Raw genomic sequence first — 27,587 nt, 5'->3', positions numbered from 1 at the left:
ATTAACACAGTGATTTTTGATTTAATCTTATGGCAAAATTTAGTTTTTAAACATAAAGTCAAATGGGAGGGTGGGCTTGGGAGGGGGATTAGTTTCCCTCCAATCACTTTCGACTATTAAAAAGGGCATCAGCCTTTTCTATTTTCAATTGAATGAGCCCATTTCGAAGTTCCTACAACTCCTTTGATACATAGTGCCCTGGTCTAAACAACAACAACAACAAAGATATAATAATACATTATATCCACATCGATCTTTACTATAAATTTCTGCCGTAATTCTTTCTTTTCAAAATTAAATTAGTTACTATCGCCTAGAGTTAGTTCTTTCCCATATCGTAACAATATTTTTTATAATAATAATTAATTTTGTTAATTACAAAAGGCTTCTATATACAGCAGTTTCCTTTAAAATGAGCCATTACACAGCTCTTTATTATGACAACGAACTGTTTGATTTAATACTTAAGTTACTATGGGTTCAGTTCGTTCCTTATTGTAATATGGGCTGGAAGTTTGTTCTTTACTGTAATTTCTTTAGGAACATAATTAAAATTTCTTAATGTAATAAAAATAATTTGTTTTAATTACAAAAGGTTTTTAACCCCATTAATTTCCTTTAAAATGAGCCATTGAACAACTCTCTACAATGTTCCAGTGCCATGCTATCTGTTGAATTACTAACCTATACTATAATTAGGTGGCGTATAAAATTTAGTATAGGCAAGATGTCGTTCTTTATTATAATATTAATGAATGACGTCATAGTCCAAGTGGCAAGCACGATCGGCCTTTAACAGAAAAGTTGGTGGTTCAAAGCCATCCGGGATAATTTTCTTTTAATTTGTAATTCAGTTATCAATAAAACCATATCATTACTATATCATTAACAATAATTAAGTTGAGTATGCAATTTAGTATAGGCAAGAGTTCGTTCTTTATTATAAAAATATCCCGTTTGGGGAGAATAACGTGGTTAAAGTCAATTTTCTTGATTTTCAAGCCAATATATTTTCCTTGCTGTTCAAGCCAAGGGACAGAAACTTTCCTATACAGGGGTTTCGGACAAGGCGGTTCTAATGGTGTACTTTTTGTTTTGATCTGACTCCTTTTTTAGGAACTATGGGTTTTTATATATCTTAACATTGGACGTGATCGTCTCTTACTAGGTTGCTAGCTACCGCTGCAACCCGGATTTAACCCCATTAATTTCCTTTAAAATGAGCCATTGAACAACTTACTACGATGTTCCAGTGCCAAGCTATCTGTTGAATTACTAACCTATACTATAATTAAGTGGCATATAAAATTTAGTATAGGCAAGAGGTCATTCTTTATTAAAATTGCTTTGATCTAACCATTATCTAATTATGAATGAGAACATTTACAGTTCGTAAATTTTCGCAAAAAAATGATTTTATTTAAAAAATAATAAGTACAACTGGCACTAGATCTAGAGATTTCCTTTAAAATGAGCCATGGAACAACTATCTACGATGTTCCAGTACCAAGCTATCTGTGGAAAATAAGAAGAAAGAAAAAAAAGATGCTTTTTGTGGAGAATAACGTGGTTAAAAACAATTTTCTTGATTTTCAAGCCAATATATTTCCCTTGCTGTTCAAACAATATGACAGAAAGTTTCCTATACAGGGGTCTCAGATATGGTGGTTCTAATGGTGTACTTTTTGTTTTGATCTGACTTTTTTTTTGAAGTTATGGGTTTTTATATATCTTAAAATTGGACGTGATCGTCTCTTAATAGGGTTGCTAGGTACTACTACAAACCGGATGATGTGAAATTACAAACAGGAAAAAGACTAAGGCTTTTTCATGGTTGGAATAGCAAGAGACGACCTGGCTAAAAACTATGATTATGGCATCATTGATCAATCTTTAACATGAAATGTTCTTTGCTGTAATGGTTTGTTCTTTACTAGGTATCAGCCGTCTCTACAGCCATGATACTGAGGGAAATTACATAATCCCTATTTATGTTTCATTTTTAATGGGCTAGGTGTCGTTCTTTATTGTAATAGTAGGGTTTCAGACAAGGTATTTCTAATGATGTACTTTTGTTTTGATCTGACTCTAGTTTTAGGAGTTTTGGGTTTTTATATTTCTTAGCATTGGACTGATCGTCTATTACTAGGTTGCTAGCTACTGCTGCAACCCAAATTCACATATATATTTATTTATGAGAGGCAGCCTGGCCGAGTGGTCCAAGGCACTGGTGTTAGCCACCAGTCTCTTCAGAGGCGTGGGTTCAATTCTTACCGCTGGTATACGATTATGTTTGAAAGACTGCAGTGTGAAAAGACATCAAAAATGCAGTTTTTGGTGGAAAAATTTATTCTCTTTTAGAAATAATTTATTTTAGTTACTATAGATTTTTAACCCAATTAATTTCCTTTAAAATGCGCTATTGAACAACCCTTTACGATGTTCCAGTGCCAAGCTATCTGTGGAAAAGAAAAAAGAAAAAAAAAGAAAAAAAAAGAAAAAAATATCCCGTTTAGGCAGAATGTTGTAGTAGCTGCCACTTTTCTTGATTTTCAAGCCAATATATTTCCCTTGCTGTTCAAGCCAAGGGACAGAAATTTTACTATGCAGGGGTTTCGGACAAGGCGGTTCTAATGGTGTACTTTTTGTTTTGATCTGACTCTTTTTTTAAGAACTATGGGTTTTTATATTTCTTAACATTGGACGTGATCGTCTCTTACTAGGTTGCTAGCTACCGCTGCAACCCGGATAAATACAAACAGGAAAAAGCCTACGGCTTTTTCTTCTTTTAATTAGTAAGAGACGAAATTCAAACAATCAAGTAGCTAACTAAGTCCAATGTATGGAATGGTTTGTTATTTCAGTGATCGTCTTTTAATGTAAAAATGTAAATACTGTAATCTTAACTATAGTGAAGTTGCGTATGCAAGTTAGTATAGGGAAGAGTTTGATCTTTATTATAATTTTCTATTCACGTCATAGCTCTAATATAAAACTATGACGACATTCATTATTTATCTAGTAGGGTTTCAGACAAGGTAATTCTAATGATGTACTTTTGTTTTGATTTGACTGTTTTTTTAGGAGTTTTGTTATATTTCTTATCATTGGACTGATCGTCTCTTACTAGATTGCTAGCTACTGCTGCAACCCAGATTCACATATATAGTTATTTATGAGAGGCAGCCTTGCCGAGTGGTCCAAGGCACTGGTGTTAGCCACCAGTCTCTTCGGAGGCGTGGGTTCAAATCTTACCGCTGGTATACGATTATGTTTGAAAGACTGCAGTGTGAAAAGACATCAAAAATGCAGTTTTTGGTGGAAAAATTTATTCTCTTTTAGAAATATTTATTTTAGTTACAAAAGGTTTTTAACCCAATTAATTTCCTTTAAAATGAGCTATTGAACAACCCTCTACGATGTTCCAGTGCCAAGCTATCTGTGGAAAAGAAAAAAAGAAAGAAAAAAATATCCCGTTTACGCAGAATGTTGTAGTAGCTGCCACTTTTCTTGATTTTCAAGCCAATATATTTCCCTTGCTGTTCAAGCCAAGGGACAGAAAGTTTCCTATACAGGGGTTTCGGACAAGGCGGTTCTAATGGTATACTTTTCGTTTTGATCTGACTCCTTTGTTAGGAACTATGGGTTTTTATATTTCTTAACATTGGATGTGATTGTCTCTTACTAGGTTGCTAGCTACCGCTGCAACCCGGATTTTATTATAAAACCGCTCCACACACCCATACATATCTTTCAGTTAGTGTTGTGTGCTTTGTAGTTTAATTACTATCTTCATTTTTATTTTTGACACACTTTAATTGTCGTTTTCGTATATCTTCTAACCGCCCATGTCTGATTTTCACTTTCATTTTTGACAAGCTTTTGGATTTTGATTACTTCAGACAATTTAGCAATGGCCTTTGCTTTGGTTGCCCGTATTGGTGTTGTCGCATTTGGTGGTTCAGGTTGTCGATTTTCACATCTTATCACGTTTGATATTTCAGGTTTTGGTTCCAAAGAATCATCATTTATAGTAACTGCAACAGCAAATTTTCGGTTTTTTTGGCCTTCCAACAGACATTATATCATATAAATGACTGATGCGTTGGAAACTCAATAATTTTATTTATGCTATGCATTATATTGTATAATAAATTGCTTATATGATGTCATAAGAAATACTTATATCTGACTCTATTTTTAGGAGTTCTGGGTTTTTATATTTCTTAGCATTGGGTGTGAGCGTCTCTTACTAGGTTGCTAGCTACTGCTGCAACCCATATTCACATATATAGTTATTAGAGGCAGCGTGGCCGAGTGCTCCAAGGTGCTGGTGTTAGCCACCAGTCTCTTTGGAGGCATGGGTTCAAATCTTACCGCTGGTATACGATTATGATTTATATACAAAAATCAAATATCTTTGAAAAGACTTCAAAATAAAAAGTCATCAAAAATGCAGTTTTTAGTGGAAAATTCATTCTCTTTTAGAAATAATTTATTTTGACGTTTATGACGTCATTGATCAATCTTTTATATTAAATATGCAGTTTTTCGTAAAAAAATGATTCTATTTTCAAAATAATTTGTGGTAATTACCAAAAGATCTTAACCCGATTAATTTCCTTTAAAATGAGCTATTGAACAACTCTCTACAATGTTCCGATGCCAAGCTATCTGTGGAATTACTAACCTATACTAGAAGTAAGTGGCGTATAAAATTTAGTAAAGGCAAGAGGTCGTTCTTTATTATAATTCGATTCCCCGTCGGGGAGAATTTTTAATATGTTGAATTAAAAGTAATATCTTTTAAATTTAAAATTTTAAAAAGAAACTCGTTTTAGTTACATCCTAGCTAAAATACTCAAGACAATGTAAATTAGCCACAAGGTTCAATTTCTCTGGGCTTTAGTTCGTTCTTTGCTAACTTATTACTAGCTTTTAGTCTCCTTATGGGTTTTTCTATTCATTTGCTTTAATCATATCGATCCTTTATGTAAAAAAATAAAATAAAAAAATTCATGTCGAAAGATCAACGTATATAAATATTGCATTAACTTATTACGTCATAAATGGGTGTATAAGAAAAATCAATCCCTTTTGTATCTTCTCAACATATTGTAAACAGTAAACTTTTCAATGTTATTACAGTAACTTAAAATTTGTTCTTTATTAAATTGAAAGCAACCCCGAAAAATCACAAACAGGAAAAAGCCTATGGCTTTTTCTTATTTGGAATAGTAAGAGACAAACTTTGAAAAGTCAGGCTTCAAACTAAGTCTAATATGTCCCATAGTTTGTTCTTTATTAGCTTTATGATGCAGATGAAAATTGCATAATCCCCATTTATTTTCCAGTTAACATTGGCTAGATGTCGTTCTTTACTATATTATCAATTCTGAACTGAAAATTAAAATAAAATGAAAAATTGAATTTCTTTTCTACAGAAATATAGCGCAAAAGACATGTACTTTAGAAGTTGAGCCAAAAAAAGTTTGGTTCCAGGAGACATTTACAACTTTGAAGTGAGAGATGAAATAGAACTTTCGTTGATTAAATCAAACAAAAAAAAACGAATTAAAAAATTTTCGGGTGTTTTTCTACTTTTAATTAAAAAATTAATATTATTGCAAAGACACCATAAATAGTTTTGCAGTTTGTAATGAACAGGATCGATCCTTTATGTAATGTAATAGTTAGACTAGATACTGAGCAATTTCTTAACATTTGGCGTGATCGTCTCTTACTAGGTTGCTATCTAGCGCTGCAACCCAGATTCAATACATACTACTTTTATATAATCTCCTTCATTAGTAAAAACACTCACACTCTATGAGCTAAACATCTTGAGTACAAACAGAAAAAGTTGTCCTTTAATGTAATAACCATTATGTAATTCACGAATGAGACCATTTACATCTTTGTCGTTCTTAAGTAGTAACAAGGCACTGGTGTTAGCCACCAGTCTCTTCGGAGGCGTGGGTTCAAATCTTACCGCTGGTATTATGTTTGAAAGACTGCAGTGTGAAAAGACATCAAAAATGCAGTTTTTGGTGGAAAAATTTATTCTCTTTTAGAAATAATTTATTTTAGTTACTATAGATTTTTAACCCAATTAATTTCCTTTAAAATGAGCCATTGAACAGCTATCTACGATATTCCAGTGCCAAGCTACCTCTGGAAACAAAGAAAAAAAAATATCCCGTTTAGGCAGAGTGTTGTAGTAGCTGCCACTTTTCTTGATTTTCAAGCCAATATATTTCCCTTGCTGTACAAGCCAAGGGACAGAAAGTTTCCTATACAGGGGTTTCGGACAAGGCAGTTCTAATGGTGTACTTTTTGTTTTGATCTGACTCCCTTTTTAGGAGCTATGGGTTTTTATATTTCTTAACATTGGACGTGATCGTCTCTTACTAGGTTGCTAGCTACCGCTGCAACCCGGATGTTCAGACACCATATATATTTTTGCAGTTTATAACTTTAGCGACTCTGAACTAAAAACGAAAGTAAAATAAAAATTAATTTTTTCAATTTTTACGTCACGTCGCTCATTAAGTCATATATGGTTATTAGTACACAATAGGTTTTAGATATTACGTCATGTCACTTATTACGTCATATATGGTTATTAGTAGATAATCGGTAAAATATTCGTTCTTTATTATATTATTGCTCAGATATCATAAATATTTTTGCAGTTTACATAATAACTTTAGCGATTCTAAACTGAAAAACTAACTCAGTCCAATATATGCAATGATGTGCTTTTCTAATGATCGTCCTTTAATATAAACTATGGACTAAAGTTCGTTCTTTAATGTAAACATACCTTGGAAGCTTTTCGTTAAACTGACAACATTTATTTTGGATATTACTATGAAGCTTTGCCAAAGAATTTCTAGCCGACTTTTCAACAGCATCCGCTCTTTCAAAGAGAATTTTAATATGTAATTTTGAATACTTTTCGTGATCCCGATAAAACATGCGTAAAATGTTTCTCAATTTACAAAGATCAGCCTGCATTTTTGCAATCTTCTTGTATTTCTGAATGTAATTTTTCCCTTTGTCCTTATGCGTTCTTCGGTACAACCTCGCAGAGAATTTAATTTTTTCATTATAGATTTTGTCACCCCAGTAACGCTCCTTGATCTTTTGTTTGGCTGTCTCAATTTTTGCATGTCTATAATCTTCATCATTGTGATAACACATCTTGCTGTTTTGTTTTGCTCTCTCAATTATTACTTCTCGATACGCCTGGTCGGTTGAATACCTTTGTTTTGCTCTCTCAATTTTTACTTCGCGATACGCCTGGTCGGTTGAATACCTTTGCTTTTCTCTTTTCAAGATACTATCTCTGTTGTTTGTGTAGTACTGTTTTTTCAAATTGCATATAGCTTGCTTCGATCTAACCATTATTCTAATCAAGATTGAGAGAATTTACATCTTTGTCGTTCTTAAGTAGTAATTATGACGTCACGACGTAATGATTTTATTGACGTCATGGCGCAATGATATTATTTCATGACGTCATCAGAAACAACAATATAATCTCGTGTTTTTCTATTCACGTCATAGCTCTAATATAAAGCTATGACGACATTCATTATTTATCTAGTAGGGTTTCAGACACGGTAGTTCTAATGATGTACTTTTGTTTTGATCTTACTCTATTTTTAGGAGTTTTGGGTTTTTATATTTCTTAGCCTGGGACTGATCGTCTCTTACTAGGTTGCTAGCTACTTTTATATTTTTATTGCCAACATATTTTTATTTTTATTTATATTTTTATATATTTTTATTGCTGCTACATAAACTGCAATTGCTCCTTCCAAAATTAATATACGAATTTTCTAAGAAGTATGCCTCTGTATATTCACTGTGTTGTCGAACATTTTCCATTGTATCTATAAACTGTTCCGCAGTTGCCAGTCCATACCTTGGAAGCTTTTCATTAAACTGACAACATTTCTTTTGGATATTACTATGAAGCTTTCCCAAAGCATTTCTAGACGACTTTTCAACAGCATCCGCTCTTTCAAAGAGAATTTTAATCTGTAATTTTGAATACTTTTCGTGATCCCGATAAAACAGGGGTAAAATGTTTCTCAATTTACAAGGATCAGCCTGCATATTTGCCATCTTCTTGTATTTCTGAATGTAATTTTTCCCTTTGTCCTTATGCGTTCTTCGGTACAACCTCGCAGATAATTTAATTTTTTCATTATAGCTTTTGTCACCCCAGTATCTACCCATAATTCTGGTAGCAACTTTTTCTTATGTTTGTTTCGGTAATCTATATCGTTATCATACCGTTCCTTACTCTTTATTTTGGCTGTCTCAATTTTAGCATGTCTATAAACTACATCATTATAATAACGCTGTTTGTCACTATCAATTATTTCTTCTCGATACGCCTGGTCGGTTGAATACCTTTGCTTTTTTCTTTTCAAGATGCTATCGCTGTTTTTTTTGGTAGTACTGTTTTTTTAACTTGCGTTTAGCTTGCTTGATTGAAACCATTATGTAACCATTAGTTGAATGTTTTTATGTCACGTATCAAGTATCAAGAACCTAACAAAAAATTTAACTAATTTTAAAATTTTCAGGTATTTTTCTAGTCTAAATTAAAAGATCAAAACTATTGTTCAGACACCATAAATATTTTTGCAGTTTATAACTTTAGCGATTCTGAACTAAAAACAAAAATAAAATAAAAATTAATTTTTTCAATTTTTACGTCACGTCGCTAATTAAGTCATATATGGTTATTAGTACACAATAGGTTTTAGATATTACGTCATGTCACTTATTACGTCATATTAGGTTATTAGTAGATAATCGGTAAAATATTCGTTCTTTATTATAATTTAAAATGATCCATTGAGCAACTCTCTACGATGTTCCAGTGCCAAGCTATCTGTGGAAAAGAAAGAAAAGAGAAAAAAAGAAAAAAAAATATCCCGTTTAGGCAGAATGTTGTAATAGCTGCCACTTTTCTTGATTTTCAAGCCAATATTTTTCCCTTGCTGTTTCAAGCCAAGGGACAGAAAGTTTCCTATACAGGGGTTTCGGACAAGGCGGTTCTAATGGTGTACTTTTGAATTTGATCTGACTCCTTTGTTAGGAACTATTGGTTTTTATATTTCTTAACATTGGACGTGATTGTCTCTTACTAGGTTGCTAGCTACCGCTGCAACCCGGAAAACATCATCAACCCCATAAATACTTTCGTACTATTAGTTGCTGTAGCGCATTGGCTAGTGGACTCTCCTCCTGACAAGGAAGATAGAAGTTCGAGTCGCTCTACAGTAACATAAAAACGAACTCAGTCCAATATATGCAATGGTGAGCTTTTCTAATGGTCGTCCTTTAATATAAACTATAGACTAAAGTTCGTTCTTTAATGTATTATTTAACATAAACTTCATTAATCGGATATTTTAATATATCCTATATGGTTTAGAGGTTGGGATAGCTCTCAGCCAGTTGGCTTGGGTTCAAATTCCGTATGGGAAATTTTTACTTATGATGATTTCTTAAGAAATTATAATTAAAATTTCTTAATGTAATAAAAATAATTTGTTTTAATTACAAAAGGTTGTTAACCCCATTAATTTTCTTTAAAAGGAGCCATTGAACAACTCTCTACGATGTTCCAGTGCCAAGCTATCTGTTGAATTACTATCCTATACTATAATTAAGTGGCGTATAAAATTTAGTATAGGCAAGGGGTCGTTCTTTTTTATAACATATGGTTCTTAAATCATACTTCTTTATGGTCCCATATGGTCTAGTGGCTAGGATAGTTAACTTTCACTTAACAGGCCCGTTTTCGATTCCCGGTGTGGGAAAATTTTTAACTCTATAATCTTCGAACATTCGAACCTTTTATAATTAGAATGATGTATATAATATAAATACTGTAATCTTAACTATAGTGAAGTTGCCTATGCAAGTTAGTATAGGGAAGAGTTCGATCTTTATTATAAATATAAAAAAAAACCTAATTGACAAATACCATTTATGATGAACTATATCGGTCCTTCATGTAATCTTTATTATAAAGTCTATATCGTCTTTATTATAAAAATATCGTCTTTACGTCTTTATTATAAAAATATCGTCTTTATATCGTATTTACTTTAAAGTATTTATTATAAAGTTTATATAAAGGACTATATCGTCCTTTAATATAAACCACCTTATATCAGTTACTATGGGCCAGAGATCGTTCTTTACTGTAAATGCCAAGATAAAAGTAATAAAAAAGTATAATTGCGAATATTTTGGCCTATATTTATTTTAGTTCTTCATTCAACAGATAGGTAAGTACTAATAACTTACCAATATATTTATTAGTAAGTACTAATAAATTGAGTATTGATTAATCTTACCGCTGGTATACGATTATGTTTGAAAGACTGCAGTGTGAAAAGACATCAAAAATGCAGTTTTTGGTGGAAAAATTTATTCTCTTTTAGAAATAATTTATTTTAGTTACTATAGATTTTTAACCCAATTAATTTCCTTTAAAATGAGCCATTGAACAACTCTCTACGATGTTCCAGTGCCAAGCTATCTGGGGAAAAGAAAAAAAGAAAAAAAGAAAACAAAAATATCCCGTTTAGGCAGAATGTTGTACTAGCTGCCACTTTTCTTGATTTTCAAGCCAATATATTTCCCTTGCTGTTCAAGCCAAGGGACTGAAAGTTTCCTATACAGGGGTTTCGGACAAGGCGGTTCTAATGGTGTACTTTTGAATTTGATCTGACTCCTTTTTTAGAAACTATGAGTTTTTATATTTCTTAACATTGGACGTGATCGTCTCTTACTAGGTTGCTAGCTACCGCTGCAACCCGGAAAAATTCGATGATCGAGCCTTTATGTAACCCGGATTAAAAAATTATTATCATATCTTATATGTAACTTTTATTTTATAAGTCTTCGATAGTCTAATGGTAAGTATGCCAGCTTTTTACCTGGGAGAAGGGGGTTCGATTCCCCGTCGGGGAGAACTTTTAATATGTTGCATTAAAAGCACTATCTTTTCAATTTAAAATTTAAAAAAGAAACTTGTTTATTTACATTCTAGCTAAAATAATGAAGATAATATGAATGAACCACAGTGTTCAGTTTCTTTGGACTTGAGTTCGTTTTTTAACTATAAATACAAACAGGAAAAAGCCTACGGCTTTTTCTTCTTTTAAATAGTAAGAGACGAAACTCAAACAATCAAGTAGCTAACTAAGTCCAATGTATGGAATGGTTTGTTATTTCAGTGATCGTCTTTTAATGTAAAAACATTGAACAACTCTCTTCGATGTTCCAGTGCCAAGCTATCTGTGGAAAAGAAAAAAAGAAAAAAAAATATCCCGTTTAGGCAGAATGTTGTAGTAGCTGCCACTTTTTTTGATTTTCAAGCCAATATATTTCCCTTGCTGTTCAAGCCAAGGGACTGAATGTTTCCTCTACAGGGGTTTCGGACAAGGCGGTTCTAATGGTGTACTTTTGAATTTGATCTGACTCCTTTTTTTAGGAACTATGGGTTTTTATATATCTTAAAATTGGACGTGATCGTCTCTTACTAGGTTGCTAGCTACAGCTGCAACCCGGATTCAAAATTCAAATATCTTTGAAAAGGATTCAGTATGAAAATACATCAAAAATACAATTTTTTTTGACAAAATTTATTCTACTTTAAAAAGTATTTTATTTTTAATAACAAAAAGCACTAGATGTTGCAATTTCCTTTAAAATGAGCTATTATACAGCTCCATATGATTTTCCAGTGCACAGCTAGTTGAGGAGGAAAAAAAAGCGGAAAGAAAAAAATATCCTGTTTGTGGAGAATAACGTGGTTAAAGTCAATTTTCTTGATTTTCGAGTCAATATATTTTCTTTGTTATTCAAGCCAAAGAGTGATAAGTTTCCTTTATAGGGGTTTTGGACAAGGCGGTTCTAATGGTGTAATTTTTGTTTTGATCTGACTCTTTTCTTGGGAGTTAGGGGTTTTTATATTTCTTAACATTGGACGTGATCGTCTCTTACTAGGTTGCTAGCTACTGCTGCAACCCGGATGATCGTCTCTTACTAGGTGACTAGCTACCGCTGCAACCCGGATTTTTAACCCCATTCATTTCCTTTAAAATGAGCGATAGAACAATTCTCTACGATGTTCCAGTGCCAAGCTATCCGTGGAATTAATAATCTATACTATAATTAAGTGACGTATAAAATTTAGTATTGGCAAGAGGTCGCTCTTTATTATATTTCGTGATCCCGATAAAACATGCGTAAAATGTTTCTCAATTTACAAAGATCAGCCTGCATTTTTGCCATCTTCTTGCATTTCTGAATGTAATTTTTCCCTTTGTCCTTATGCGTTCTTCGGTACAACCTCGCAGAGAATTTGATTTTTTCATTATAGCTTTTGTCACCCCAGTATCTACCCATTATTCTGGTAGCAACTTTTTTCTTATGTTTGTTTCGGTAATCTTCATCATTATCATACCGTTCCTTGCTCTTTTGTCTAGCCTGCTCAATTGTTGCTTCTCTATAAAGTTTATCATTATGATAACGCTCCTTGATCTTTTGTCTAGCCTGCTCAATTCTTGCTTCTCTGTAATATTCATCATTATCATACCGTTCCTTGATCTTTTGTTTGGCTGTTTCAATTTTTGCATGTCTATAATCTTCATCATTGTGATAACACATCTTGCTGTTTTGTTTGATTACTTCTCGATATGCCTGGTCGGTTGAATACCTTTGTTTTTTTCTTTTCAAGATACTATCTCTGTTGTTTCTGTAGTACTGTTTTTTCAATATCCGTGCAGCTTGCTTGATTGAAACCATTATGTAATTATGAATGTGAACTTTTACAGTTCTGAAGCTTCTTATATAGTAATTATGACGTCACAAGGTAATGATTTTATTGACGTCATAGCGCAATGATATTATTTCATGACGTCTTCAGAAACAACAATATAATTTCGTGTTTGTCTATTCACGTCATAGCTCTAATATAAAACTATGACGACATTCAATATTTATCTAGTAGGATTTCAGACAAGGTAATTCTAATGATGCACTTTTGTTTTGATCTGACTCTATTTTTAGGAGTTTTGTTATATTTCTTAGCATTGGACTGATCGTCTCTTACTAGATTGCTAGCTACTGCTGCAACCCGGATTCACATATATATTATTTATGAGAGGCAACCTGGCCGAGTGGTCCAAGGCACTGGTGTTAACCACCAGTCTCTTCGGAGGCGTGGGTTCAAATCTTACCGCTGGTATACGATTATGTTTGAAAGACTGCAGTGTGAAAATACATCGAAAATGCAGTTTTTGGTGGAAAAATTTATTCTATTTTAGAAATAATTTATTTTTGTTAAAAAAGGTTTTTAACCCAATTAATTTCCTTTAAAATGAGCTATTGAACAACCCTCTACGATGTTCCAGTGCCAAGCTATCTCTGGAAACAAAGAAAAAAAAAAAGAAAAAAATATCCCGTTTAGGAAGAATGTTGTAGAAGCTGCCACTTTTCTTGATTTTCAAGCCAATATATTTCCCTTTCTGTTCAAGCCAAGGGACAGAAAGTTTCCTATACAGGGGTTTCAGACAAGGCGGTTCTAATGGTGTACTTTTTGTTTTGATCTGACTCCTTTTTTAGGAACTATGGGTTTTTATATTTCTTAACATTGGACGTGATCGTCTCTTACTAGGTTGCTAGCTACCGCTGCAACCCGGAAAAATATTTTTGCAATTTACATAAAAGCTTTAGAGATTCTAAACTAAAAACTAAATGATCTTAGAGTTTTTGATTTTTCTATAGCATCATATCCAGTGACAGCTTCATACAAAGGTGGCCTGATAGCAAAACACATCGAAGAGTTTAAGTTTTAGTTTAGAGTTTTAATTTAGAGTATTATGGCGTTTATAATGGCATTATAACGTCATAGTTATGTGAGGCAGCGTGGTCGAGCGGTTTAAGGGGCTGGTGTTAGCCACTCTTCAATTCGGAGGCATGGGTTCGAATCCTACCGCTGACAGTATTTTATACCAAAGCTAATTATAATCTTGTTTTAGTTACTATGAACTGAAGTTCGTTCTTTACTATAATTAACTATAGTGAAGTTGCGTATGCAAGTTAGTATAGGGAAGAGTTTGATCTTTATTATATATTTATATTTCTTAGCATTGGACTGATCGTCTCTTACTAGGTTGCTAGCTACTGCTGCAACCCAAATTCACATATATATTTATTTATGAGAGGCAGCCTGGCCGAGTGGTCCAAGACACTGGTGTTAGCCACCAGTCTCTTCAGAGGCGTGGGTTCAATTCTTACCGCTGGTATACGATTATGTTTGAAAGACTGCAGTGTGAAAAGACATCAAAATGCAGTTTTTGGTGGAAAAATTTATTCTCTTTTAGAAATAATTTATTTTATTTAATATATATTTTTAACCAAATTATTTACATTAAAAAGGATCTTTTTAAAAACCCTCCACGATTTTCCAGTCCAAAGCTATCTCTGGATACAAAAAAAGAAAAAAAAAAAGAAAAAAAAAATAAAAAAATATCTCGTTTAGGCGGAAGGTTGTAGTAGCTGCCACTTTTCTTGATTTTAAAGCCAATATATTTACCTTGCGGTTTAAGCCACGGGCCCGAAATTTTACTATGCGGGGGTGTCGGACAAGGCGGTTCTAATGGTGTACTTTTTGTTTTGATTTGACTCTTTTTTAGGAGTTAGGGGTTTTTATATTTCTTAACATTGGACGTGATCGTCTCTTACTAGGTTGCTAGCTACCGCTGCAACCCGGATTGCTCCTTAGACACCATAAATATTTTTGCAATTTACATAAAAGCTTTAGAGATTCTAAACTAAAAACTAAATGATCTTAGAGTTTTTGATTTTTCTATAGCATCATATCCAGTGACAGCTTCATACAAAGGTGGCCTGATAGCAAAACACATCGAAGAGTTTAAGTTTTAGTTTAGAGTTTTAATTTAGAGTATTATGGCGTTTATAATGGCATTATAACGTCATAGTTATGTGAGGCAGCGTGGTCGAGCGGTTTAAGGGGCTGGTGTTAGCCACTCTTCAATTCGGAGGCATGGGTTCGAATCCTACCGCTGACAGTATTTTATACCAAAGCTAATTATAATCTTGTTTTAGTTACTATGAACTGAAGTTCGTTCTTTACTATAACTACCGCTGCAACCCTGATTTTATGAATCCATCCCATGACTCCAGACAGAGCTAATTCTCTTACAACGCCATACCTAATTTAGTATAGCCAAGACGTCGTTCTTTATTGTAAATAGGATAGTTAACTTTCACTTAACAGGCCAGGGTTCGATTCCCGGTGTGGGAAAATTTTTAACTCTATAATCTTCGAACATTTGAACCTTTTATAATTTATAATGATGTATAATATAAATACTGTAATCTTAACTATAGTGAAGTTGCCTATGCAAGTTAGTATAGGGAAGAGTTCGATCTTTATTATGATACCGCTGGTATATGATTATGTTTGAAAGACTGCAGTGTGAAAAGACATCAAAATGCAGTTTTTGGTGGATAAATTTATTCTCTTTTAGAAATAATTTATTTTAGTTACTATAGATTTTTAACCCAATTAATTTCCTTTAAAATGAACTATTGAACAACCCTCTACGATGTTCCAGTGCCAAGCTATCTCTGGATACAAAAAAACAAAAAAAAAAGAAAAAAAGAAAAAAATATCCCGTTTAGGCAGAATGTTGTAGTAGCTGCCACTTTTCTTGATTTTCAAGCCAATATATTTCCCTTGCTGTTCAAGCCAAGGGACAGAAATTTTACTATGCAGGGGTTTCGGACAAGGCGGTTCTAATGGTGTACTTTTTGTTTTGATCTGACTCTTTTTTTAAGAACTATGGGTTTTTATATTTCTTAACATTGGACGTGATCGTCTCTTACTAGGTTGCTAGCTACCGCTGCAACCCGGACATATCAGTTACTATGGGAGAGAGATCGTTCTTTACTGTAAAAATTAAAAGATTAAAACTATTGTTCAGACACCATAAATATTTTTGCAGTTTATATTTTTAGCAATTCTGAACTAAAATAGAAAATAAAATAAAAATTAATTTTTTCAATTTTTACGTCACGTCGCTAATTAAGTCATGTATGGTTATTAGTACACAGTAGGTTTTAGATATTATGTCATGTCACTTATTACGTCATATATGGTTATTAGTAGATAATCGGTAAAATATTCGTTCTTTATTATAATGGCTTTGCCCGACTGGACAAGGTATTTTACTGCAGAGAAGCAAATTTTCAAAAGATCCTTGTCTAACATAAATACTTGACTTTTCTCTCTCAATTTTAACTTTTCCATACAACTGGTCTATTGAATACCTTTGCTTTTCTCTTTTCATGATACTATGCCTTGTTTTTGTGTAGTACTATTATCTTTAACTTACTTGAAGCTTGCTTGGATAAAGCCATTAATGTTTCAGCTTTGTAGTCTTACGGGTCCTTATATTATCTGTTTTTAAGAACTATGGGTTTTTATATTTCTTAACATTGGACGTGATCGTCTCTTACTAGGTTGCTAGCTACCGCTGCAACCCGGATAAGAGACGAAACTCAAACAATCAAGTAGCTAACTAAGTCCAATGTATGGAATGGTTTGTTATTTCAGTGATCGTCTTTTAATGTAAAAATATAAATACTGTAATCTTAATTATAGTGAAGTTGCGTATGGAAGTTAGTATAGGGAAGAGTTTGATCTTTATTATAACACAGGAAAAAGCCTACGGCTTTTTCTTCTTTTAAATAGTAAGAGACGAGTCTCAAATAATCAAGTAGGTAGCTAATTCCAAAGGTATGCAATTTTTTTTATTCCAATGATCGTTTTTTATTGTAACTAGGTTTCAGCCATCTCTACAGCCATGATACTATTGGAAATTACATAATCCCTATTTATGTTTTAGTTAACATGGGCAAGGTGTCGTTCTTTATTATATATAGACTAAGGTTCGTTCTTTCATGTAAAACTAGCAAAACATTTTTTAAGCCTGATGAAGATTTAACTCATGTGTCAAAAGTAAGGTTGCAAGTCGACGATTTTGTTTTGGCCTTATTATAATTGGTATGGTGAAATAATAATACGCATATGGCTCTTAAATCATACTTCTTTATAGTTCAATATGGTCTAGTGGCTAGGATAGTTAACTTTCACTTAAAAGGCTCGGGTTCGATTCCCGGGGTGGGAAAATTTTTAACACTATAATCTTCAAACATTTGAACCTTTTATAATTTATAATGATGCATAATATAAATACTGTAATCTTAACTATAGTGAAGTTGCGTATGCAAGTTAGTATAGGCAAGAGGTCGATCTTTATTATAAAATTTTTACTTATGATGATTTCTTAAGGAATATAATTAGAATTTCTTCATGTAATAAATATAATTTGTTTTAATTACAAAAGGTTTTTAACCCCATTAATTTCATTTAAAATGAGCCATTGAACAACTCTCTACGATGTTCCAGTGCAAAGCTATCTGTTGAACTTATACTATAATTAAGTGGCGTATAAAATTTAGTATAGGCAAGAAGTCGTTCTTTATTATACAATACAGGGGTTTTGGACAAGGCGGTTTTAATGGTGTACTTTTGAATTTGATTTGACTCCTTTTTTTAGGAACTATGGGTTTTTATATTTCTTAACATTGGACGTGATCGTCTCTTGCTAGGTTGCTAGCTACCGCTGCAACCCGGATTAAAGGTAGAACTCTTTCCAATTGATTACAAACAGGAAAAAGCCTACGGCTTTTTCTTCTTTGAAATAGTAAGAGACTAGCCTCAAACAATCAAGTAGCTAACTAAATCAAATGTATGTATTGGGTTTTTATTCCAATGACCGTCTTTATAATATGGATGAGAGATCGTTCTTTACTGTAATAACAGCTTCATAGAAAGGTGGCCTGATAGCAAAACACATCGAAGAGTTTAAGTTTTAGCTTAGAGTTTTAATTTAGAGTATTATGGCGTTTATAATGGCATTATAACGGCATAGTTATGTGAGGCAGCATGGTCGAGCGGTTTAAGGTGCTGGTGTTAGCCACTCTTCAATTCGGAGGCATGGGATTGAATCCCACCGCTGACAGTATTTTATACCAAAGCTAATCATAATCTTGTTTTAGTTACTATGTACTGAAGTTCGTTCTTTACTATATTTTCAATTTAAAATTTAAAACAGAAACTTGTTTATTTACATTCTAGCTAAAATAATGAAGATAATATGAATGAACCACAGTGTTCAGATTCTTTGGACTTGAGTTCGTTTTTTAACTATAAATACAAACAGGAAAAAGCCTACGGCTTTTTCTTCTTTTAAATAGTAAGAGACGAAACTCAAACAATCAAGTAGCTAACTAAGTCCAATGTATGGAATGGTTTGTTATTTCAGTGACCGTCTTTTAATGTAATTAAAAGCACTATCTTTTCAATTTAAAATTTAAAAAAGAAACTTGTTTATTTAAATTCTAACTAAAATAATGAATATAATATGAATGAACCACAGTGTTCAGTTTCTTTTGACTTGAGTTCGTTTTTTAACTATAAATACAAACATGAAAAAGCCTACGGCTTTTTCTTCTTTTAAATAGTAAGAGACGAAACTCAAACAATCCAGTAGCTAACTAAGTCCAATGTATGGAATGGTTTGTTATTTCAGTGATCGTCTTTTAATGTAAAGAAAATTATAAAAATGCTGTAATCTTAACTATAGTAAAGTTGCGTATGCAAGTTAGTATAGGGAAGAGTTTGATCTTTATTATACTGGAAACAAAGAAAAGAGAATCTTATATAGTAATTATGACGTCACTGCATCAAAAATACAGTTTTTATTGGAAAAATTTATTCTCTTTTAGAAATAATTTATTTTAGTTACTATAGATTTTTAACCCAATTAATTTCCTTTAAAATGAGCTATTGAACAACCCTCTACGATGTTCCAGTGCCAAGCTATCTCTGGATACAAAAAAAAGAAAAAAATATCCCTTTTGGGGAGAATAACGTGGTTAAAGTCAATTTTCTTGATTTTCAAGCCAATATATTTCCCTTGCTGTTCAAGCCAAGGGACAGAAAGTTTCCTATACAGGAGTTTCGAACAAGGCGGTTCTAATTGTGTTCTTTTTGTTTTGATCTGAATCCTTTTTTAGGAGTTATGGGTTTTTGTATTTCTTAACATTGGACGTGATCGTCTCTTACTAGGTTGCTAGCTACCCCTGCAACCCGGACTAGGTTTCTAGCTACCGCTGCAACCCGGATTTATGAATCCATCCCATGACTCCAGACAGAGCTAATTCTCTTACAACGCCATACCTAATTGAGTATAGCCAAGACGTAGTTCTTTACTGTAAACTTAACATTGGACGTGATCGTCTCTTACTAGGTTGCTAGCTACCGCTGCAACCCGGATGAGAGATCGTTCTTTACTGTAAACCTTTTATAATTTATAATGATGCACAATATAAATACTGTAATCTTAACTATAGTGAAGTTGCGTATGCAAGTTAGTATAGGGAAGAGTTCGATCTTTATTATAATTTTTGGTGGAAAAATTTATTCTCTTTTAGAAATAATTTATTTTAGTTACTATAGATTTTTAACCCAATTGATTTCCTTTAAAATGAGCTATTGAACAACCCTCTACGATGTTCCAGTGCCAAGCTATCTCTGGATACAAAAAAGAAAAAAAAAAATAAAAAAATATCTCGTTTGGGGAGAATAACGTGGTTAAAGTCAATTTTCTCGATTTTCAAGCCCATATATTTCCCTTGCTGTTCAAGCCAAGGGACAGAAAGTTTCCTATACAGGGGTTTCGGCCAAGGCGGTTCTAATGGTGTACTTTTTGTTTTGATCTGACTCCTGCTTTAGGAGCTATGGGTTTTTATATTTCTTAACATTGGACGTGATCGTCTCTTACTAGGTTGCTAGCTACCGCTGCAACCCGGATAATGATCGTCTTTTAATATAATTTCAGTTACTAATGACTAAAGTTCGTTCTTTAATGTAATTCCCTGTTGGATCACTTATTATGAGATAAACTTCGGTTCTGACTGTGACAAACAGGAAAAAGCCCATGGCTTTTTCTTATTTGGAATAGTAAGAGACGACCTTGAAAGAGTCACGTACCAAACTTCCATTCAAAAGTTGAATTTATTATCTTAACGTTTAGTTACTATGTGCCATGGTTTGTTCTTTACTCGGTTTCAGCTATATCCACTGAAAGTAGCTTAGGCCCCATTTATCATAAACGTTATCGATCCTTTATGTAATGTAATTTTGAATACTTTTCGTGATCCTGGTAAAACATGCGTAAAATGTTTCTCAATTTACGAAGATCAGCCTGCATTTTTGCCATCTTCTTGTATTTCTGAATGTAATTTTTCCCTTTGTCCTTCTGCGTTCTTCGGTACAACCTCGTAGAGAATTTAATTTTTTCATTATAGCTTTTGTCACCCCAGTATCTACCCATTATTCTGGTAGCAACTTTTTTCTTATGTTTGTTTCGGTAATCTTCATCATTATCATACCGTTCCTTGCTCTTTTGTCTAGCTTTCTCAATTGTTGCTTCTCTATAAAGTTTATCATTATGATAACGCTCCTTGATCTTTTGTCCAGCCTGCTCAATTCTTGCTTCTCTGTAATATTCATCATTATCATACCGTTCCTTGCTCTTTTGTCTAGCCTGCTCAATTGTTGCTTCTCTGTAATCTTCATCATTACCATACCGTTCCTTGATCTTTTGTTTGGCTGTCTCAATTTTTGCATGTCTATATTCTTCATCATTGTGATAACACATCTTGCTGTTTTGTTTGATTACTTCTCGATACGCCTGGTCGGTTGAATACCTTTACTTTTTTCTTTTCAAGATACTATCTCTGTTGTTTGTGTAGTACTGTTTTTTCAATTTGCGTGCAGCTTGCTTGATTGAAACCATTATGTAATTATGAATGTGAACATTTACAGTTCTGACGCTTCTTATATAGTAATTATGATGTCACAGCGTAATGATTTTATTGACGTCATAGCGCAATGATATTATTTCATGACGTCTTCAGAAACAACAATATCATTTCGTGTTTTTCTATTCACGTCATAGCTCTAATATAAAACTATGACGACATTCAATATTTATCTAGTAGGGTTACAGACAAGGTAATTCTAATTATGTACTTTTGCTTTGATCTGACTCTATTTTTAGGAGTTTTGTTATATTTCTTAGCATTGGACTGATCGTCTCTTACTAGATTGCTAGCTACTGCTGCAACCCGGATTCACATATATATTATTTATGAGAGGCAACCTGGCCGAGTGGTCCAAGGCACTGGTGTTAGCCACCAGTCTCTTCGGAGGCGTGGGTTCAAATCTTACCGCTGGTATACGATTATGTTTGAAAGACTGCAGTGTGAAAACACATCAAAAATGCAGTTTTTGGTGGAAAAATTTATTCTTTTTTAGAAATAATTTATTTTAGTTACAAAAGGTTTTTAACCCAATTAATTTCCTTTAAAATGAGCTATTGAACAACCCTCTACGATGTTACAGTGCCAAGCTATCTCTGAAAACAAAGAAAAGAAGAAAAAAGAAAAAAATATCCCGTTTAGGAAGAATGTTGTAGTAGCTGCCACTTTTCTTGATTTTCAAGCCAATATATTTCCCTTGCTGTTCAAGCCAAGGGACAGAAGGTTTCCTTCACAGGGGTTTCGGACAAGGCGGTTCTACTGGTATACTTTTTGTTTTGATCTGACTCGTTTTTTAGGAACTATGGGTTTTTATATTTATTAAAATTGGACGTGATCGTCTCATGCTAGATTGCTAGCTACCGCTGCAACCCGGACTAAAATAAAAAAATGAATATTTCTCATTGGAAATATAGGACAACAATACAGAGATACGTAATTTACGGGTTAAGCCAAAAAATTTGAACTAAGATGATATAAAATTAATGGCGTATAAAATGGTGAAGCGAGTCAATTGAAGCAAAAGGAAAACCAAACTAATTTTTTAATTTTCAGGTTTTTTTCTGGTTTGAATTAAAAAATGGAAATTATTGTTCAGACACCATAAATATTTTTGCACTTTGCAGCTAAATAAGATTATATTTTTTTTAATTTTCCGGAATTATTCTAGTTTCAGTTGACAAATAAGATTTTTTTCTTCAAGGAATCGAGCAGCTAACTAACTTTAATATACACAATGGTATGTTCTTCGAATGATCTCTTTTAATTAGGTTCCTAGCTACCACTGCAAACCGGAACTATTAAAACATATTTTATCTTTAATTACAGAAGTAACTAGATGTAGCAAGTTTTACTATTGAGACGAGTCGCTTTTACTATACAACATATAGTTCGTTATAACAAACTGTTTGCTTTGATGTATCTATTGGTACCAAAATTTCGTTGTTTAGAGTTTTGGTTACTATTGAGACAATCAAAATTTTATTCTTTAGAGTGTTGGTTACTATTGAGACAAGTAGCTATTATTACTATAGATTTCATTACCATGAACTCTTTGATTGCTTCAAAATTCAAATATCTTTGAAAAGACTGCAGTATGAAAATACATCAAAAATGCAATTTTTTTGACAAAATTGATTCTACTTTAAAAAGTATTTTATTTTTAATTACAAAATTGACTAGATGTTGCAATTTCCTTTAAAATGAGCTATTATACAGCTCTCTATGATTTTCCAGTGCCCAGCTAGTTAAGGAGAAAAATCAAGCGGAAAGAAAAAAATATCCTGTTTAGGCAGAATGTTGTAGTAGCTGCCATTTTTCTTGATTTTCAAGCCAATATATTTTATTCGTTATTCAAGCCAAAGGACAGAAAGTTAACTATAGGGAAGTTTCAGACAAGGTGGTTCTAATGGTGTAATTTTTGTTTTGATCTGACTCTTTTCTTAGTAGTTAGGGGTTTTTATATTTCTTAACATTGGATGTGATCGTCTCTTACTAGGTTGCTAGCTACCGCTGCAACCCGGATTGCTAGCTACCGCTGCAACCCGGATGGTGGTTTAAATCCACCCGGGATCGTTTTATTTAATTTGTAATTCAGCTATCAATAAAATCATATCATTACTATATGATTAACTAGTATAGGCTTATCTAGTATAGGAAAGAGTTTGTTCTTTATTATAATACTATAACTTCTTTAGAAAATTTTTCATTTACTTAAGGGCAACAGTTAGTTCTGAAATATAAAAACTAACATAATCGCCATTTATATAACCAGAACGATTTCTTATATAATTTTAAGTGTATTAACCAAATAATTATCATGTCTTATGTATAACTCATATTTTATAACTCTTCGATAGTCCGTTGGTGAGTATAACAATTTCTCAGGCGGTTTAATGGGGTTCGATTCTCCGTCGGGGAGAACTTTTATTATGTTGAATTAGAATCGTTTAATTTAAAAAATAAATAGGCTAGAGGTCGATCTTTACTGTAACAAACAGGAAAAAGCCTACGGCTTTTTCTTCTTTGAAATAATAAGAAACGAACCTCAAACAATCAAGTAGCTAACTAAGTCCAATATATGCTATTGTTTGCTATTCCAATGATCGTCTTTTAATGTAATTTTGATCTGACTCCCGTTTTAGGAGCTATCGGTTTTTATATTTCTTAACATTGGACGTGATCGTCTCTTACTAGGTTGCTAGCTACCGCTGCAACTCGGATAATGAGTAGGATCAATCCTTTATGTAATTATTCAGTTACTATTAGTTACAAATCGTTCCTTATTGTAATTATAATCTTATTTTATTTACTATGGGCTGAAGTTTGTTCTTTACTGTAAATTGTAATAACCAGTTTTATGGTTTTAGTTGATTATGATTTTCAGTTGACTACAGTTCGTTCTTTAATGTAACTTGCAGCTACCCCTGGAACCACCAAATATCAGTTATTATGGGCGAGAGATCGTTCTTTACTGTATAAAATACGACCTTTATAGTAGAAATCTTATAAATCACTGTGAATATATGGAGGCATAATTGTCCTTTACTTAGTTTCAGCTTAAATTCGATGATCGAGCCTTTATGTAACTACCACTGCAACCCGTATAATATATATCATAAACATTTCAGTTAGTATAGACTAAAGTTTGTTCTTTATTATAACCTAGCTAAAATAGGGAAGATAATATGAATGAGCCACAGGGATCAGTTTCTTTGGGCTCGAGTCCGTTCTTTACTATAACTACCCATTATTCTGGTAGCAACTTTTTTCTTATGTTTGTTTCGGTAATCTTCATCATTATCATACCGTTCCTTGCTCTTTTGTCTAGCCTGCTCAATTGTTGCTTCTCTATAAAGTTTATCATTGTGATAACGCTCCTTGATCTTTTGTCTAGCCTGCTCAATTCTTGTTTCTCTGTAATCTTCATCATTTTGATAACGCTCCTTGATCTTTTGTTTGGCTGTCTCAATTTTTACTTGTCGATACACCTGTACGGCTGAATACCTTTGCTTTTCTTTTTTCTTATATTCGATTCGGTAATCTTCATCATTGTGATAAAGCTCCTTGATCTTTTGTTTGGCTCTCTCAATTTTTACTTCTCGATCCGCCTGGTCGGTTGAATACCTTTGCTTTTCTCTTTTCAAGATACTATCTCTGTTGTCTGTGTAGTACTGTTTTTTAACTTGCGTGCAGCTTGCTTTGATCTAACCATTATGTAATTCACGAATGAGACCATTCACATCTTTCTAGTTCTTAAGTAGTAATTATGACGTCACGGTGTAATGATTTTATTTCATGATGACGTCATGGCGCAATGATATTATTTCATGACGTCTTCAGAAACCACAACATAATTTCGTGTTTTTCTATTCATGTCATAGCTCTAATATAAAACTATGACGACATTCATTATTTATCTAGTAGGGTTTCAGACAAGGTAGTTCTAATGATGTACTTTTGTTTTGATCTTACTCTATTTTTAGGAGTTTTGGGTTTTTATATTTCTTAGCATGGGACTGATCGTCTCGTACTAGGTTGCTAGCTACTGCTGCAACCCAAATTATGAGAGGCAGCCTGGCCGAGTGGTCCAAGACACTGGTGTTAGCCATCAGTCTCTTCGGAGGCGTGGGTTCAAATCTTACCGCTGGTATACGATTATGTTATGTTTGAAAGACTGCAGTGTGAAAAGACATTAAAAATGCAGTTTTTGGTGGAAAAATTTATTCTCTTTTAGAAATAATTTATTTTAGTTACTATAGATTTTTAACCCAATTAATTTCCTTTAAAATGAGCTATTGAACAACCCTCTACGATGTTCCACTGCCAAGCTATCTGTGGAAAAGAAAAAAGAAAAAAAAAGAAAAAAAGATGCCGTTTAGGCAGAATGCTGTAGTAGCTACCACTTTTCTTGATTTTCAAGCAGATATATTTCCCTTGCTGTTCAAGCTAAGGGACAGAAAGTTTCCTATATAGGGTTTTCGGACAAGGCGGTTCTAATGGTGTACTTTTTGTTTTAATCTGACTCCTCTGTTAGGAACTATGGGTTTTTATATTTCTTAACATTGGACGTGATTACTAGGTTGCTAGCTACCGCTGCAACCCGGATAATTTGTTTTGATCTGACTCTATTTTTAGGAGTTTTGGGTTTTTATATTTCTTAGCTTTGGACTGATCGTCTCTTGCTAGGTTGCTAGCTACTGCTGCAACCCAGATTCACATTTATATTATTTATGAGAGGCAGCCTGGCCGAGTGGTCCAAGACACTGGTTTTAGCCACCAGTCTCTTCGGAGGCGTGGGTTCAAATCTTACCGCTGGTATACGATTATGTTTGAAAGACTGCAGTGTGAAAAGACATCAAAAATGTAGTTTTTGGTGGAAAAATTTATTCTCTTTTAGAAATAATTTATTTTAGTTACTATAGATTTTTAACCCAATTAATTTCCTTTAAAATGAGCCATTGAACAACTCTCTACGATGTTCCAGTGCCAAGCTATCTCTGGAAACAAAGAAAAAAGAAAAAAAAAATATCCCGTTTAGGCAGAATGTTGTAGTAGCTGCCACTTTTCTTGATTTTCAAGCCAATATATTTCCCTTGCTGTTCAAGCCAAGGGACAGAAAGTTTACTATACAGGGGTTTCGGACAAGGCGGTTCTAATGGTGTACTTTTGAATTTGATCTGACTCCTTTTTTAGGAGCTATGGGTTTTTATATTTCTTAACATTGGACGTGATCGTCTCTTACTAGGTTGCTAGCTACCGGTGCAACCCGGAACTATGGAGTAAAGTTCGTTCTTTAATGTATAAATTTTTTTAGTTTTTACAATGGGGCGTTATCGTCTCTTACTAGGTTGCTAGCTATTTTAATTAATCAAATCCAAGCGCAATAACATTGTTTCCTCTATATTTACAACTAATTTACATCACTCTACTGCAAAATAAAGTCTATACCCACCTGGTACCAGGGTAGTGGAGGAAGCTAAGCCCTTTTAAAGGTATTGATGTTCAAAACCCTTACGGTGCCAGGAAATATTCAAAACCCTCCAAAATTCCAAATTATTTTTCTCTTACATGATACCGATTGTGGAACTGTATTACAAACAGAAAAAAGCCTGTGGCTTTTTCTTAATTGGAACAGCAAGAGACGACCTGGCTACAAGCTACGATTATGACATCATTGATCAATCTTTAACATGATATTGTAATCTTATTTTCGTTACTATGGACTGGAAGTTTGTTCTTTACTGTGTTATTGAACAACTCTCTACGATGTTCCAGTGCCAAGCTATCTGTGGAAAAGAAAAAAAGAACAAAAAAGTATGCCGTTTGTGGAGAATAACGTGGTTAAAGTCAATTTTCTTGATTTTCAAGCCAATATATTTCCCTTGCTGTTCCAGCCAAATGACAGAAAGTTTCCTGTACAAAGGTTTCGGACATGGCGGTTCTAATGGTGTACTTTTTGTTTTGATCTGACTCCTGTTTTAGGAGCTATGGGTTTTTATATTTCTTAACATTGGACTTGATCGTCTCTTACTAGGTTGCTAGCTACCGCTGCAACCCTCATTGAAGTGATTGTCTCTTACAAGGTTGCTAGCTACCGCTGCAACCCGAATGATCGTCTCTTACTAGGTTTCTAGCAACCGCTGCAGGCAGACTATTGGTGTACTTTTTGTTTTGATCTGACTATTTTTAGGAGTTATAGGTTATTATATTTCTTAACATTGGACGTGATCGTCTTTTACTAGGTTGCTAGCTACCGCTGCAATCCAGATTACTAACCTATAATATAGTTAAATGGCCTATAAAATTTAGTATAGTTAACAGATCGTTCTTTAGTATGACATTCCAATTCAATAGAAAAAACCCTACAATTAAGCTAGCCTCCGGAGACTTTCGTTTTAGCCATAGCAGAACATATTATAGCCAATAAAAGGATTATTTCGCAACAGAATCAGTAAAGTAATTTACAATTCTGTTTTATTTTCCCTCAGTTACTCTGGTGATCTCACTAAAGTAACTCTATAATAGCATCTTTTCCCTACGTGGATCAGTTTGCGCCAATTATA

This window comes from Artemia sp. Qi Xiang Cuo, chromosome 17 (assembly GCF_049724085.1).
Source record: "Artemia sp. Qi Xiang Cuo chromosome 17, ASM4972408v1, whole genome shotgun sequence".
Lineage (NCBI taxonomy): Eukaryota > Metazoa > Arthropoda > Branchiopoda > Anostraca > Artemiidae > Artemia > Artemia sp. Qi Xiang Cuo.
Note: the sequence above shows the minus strand (reverse complement) of the source record.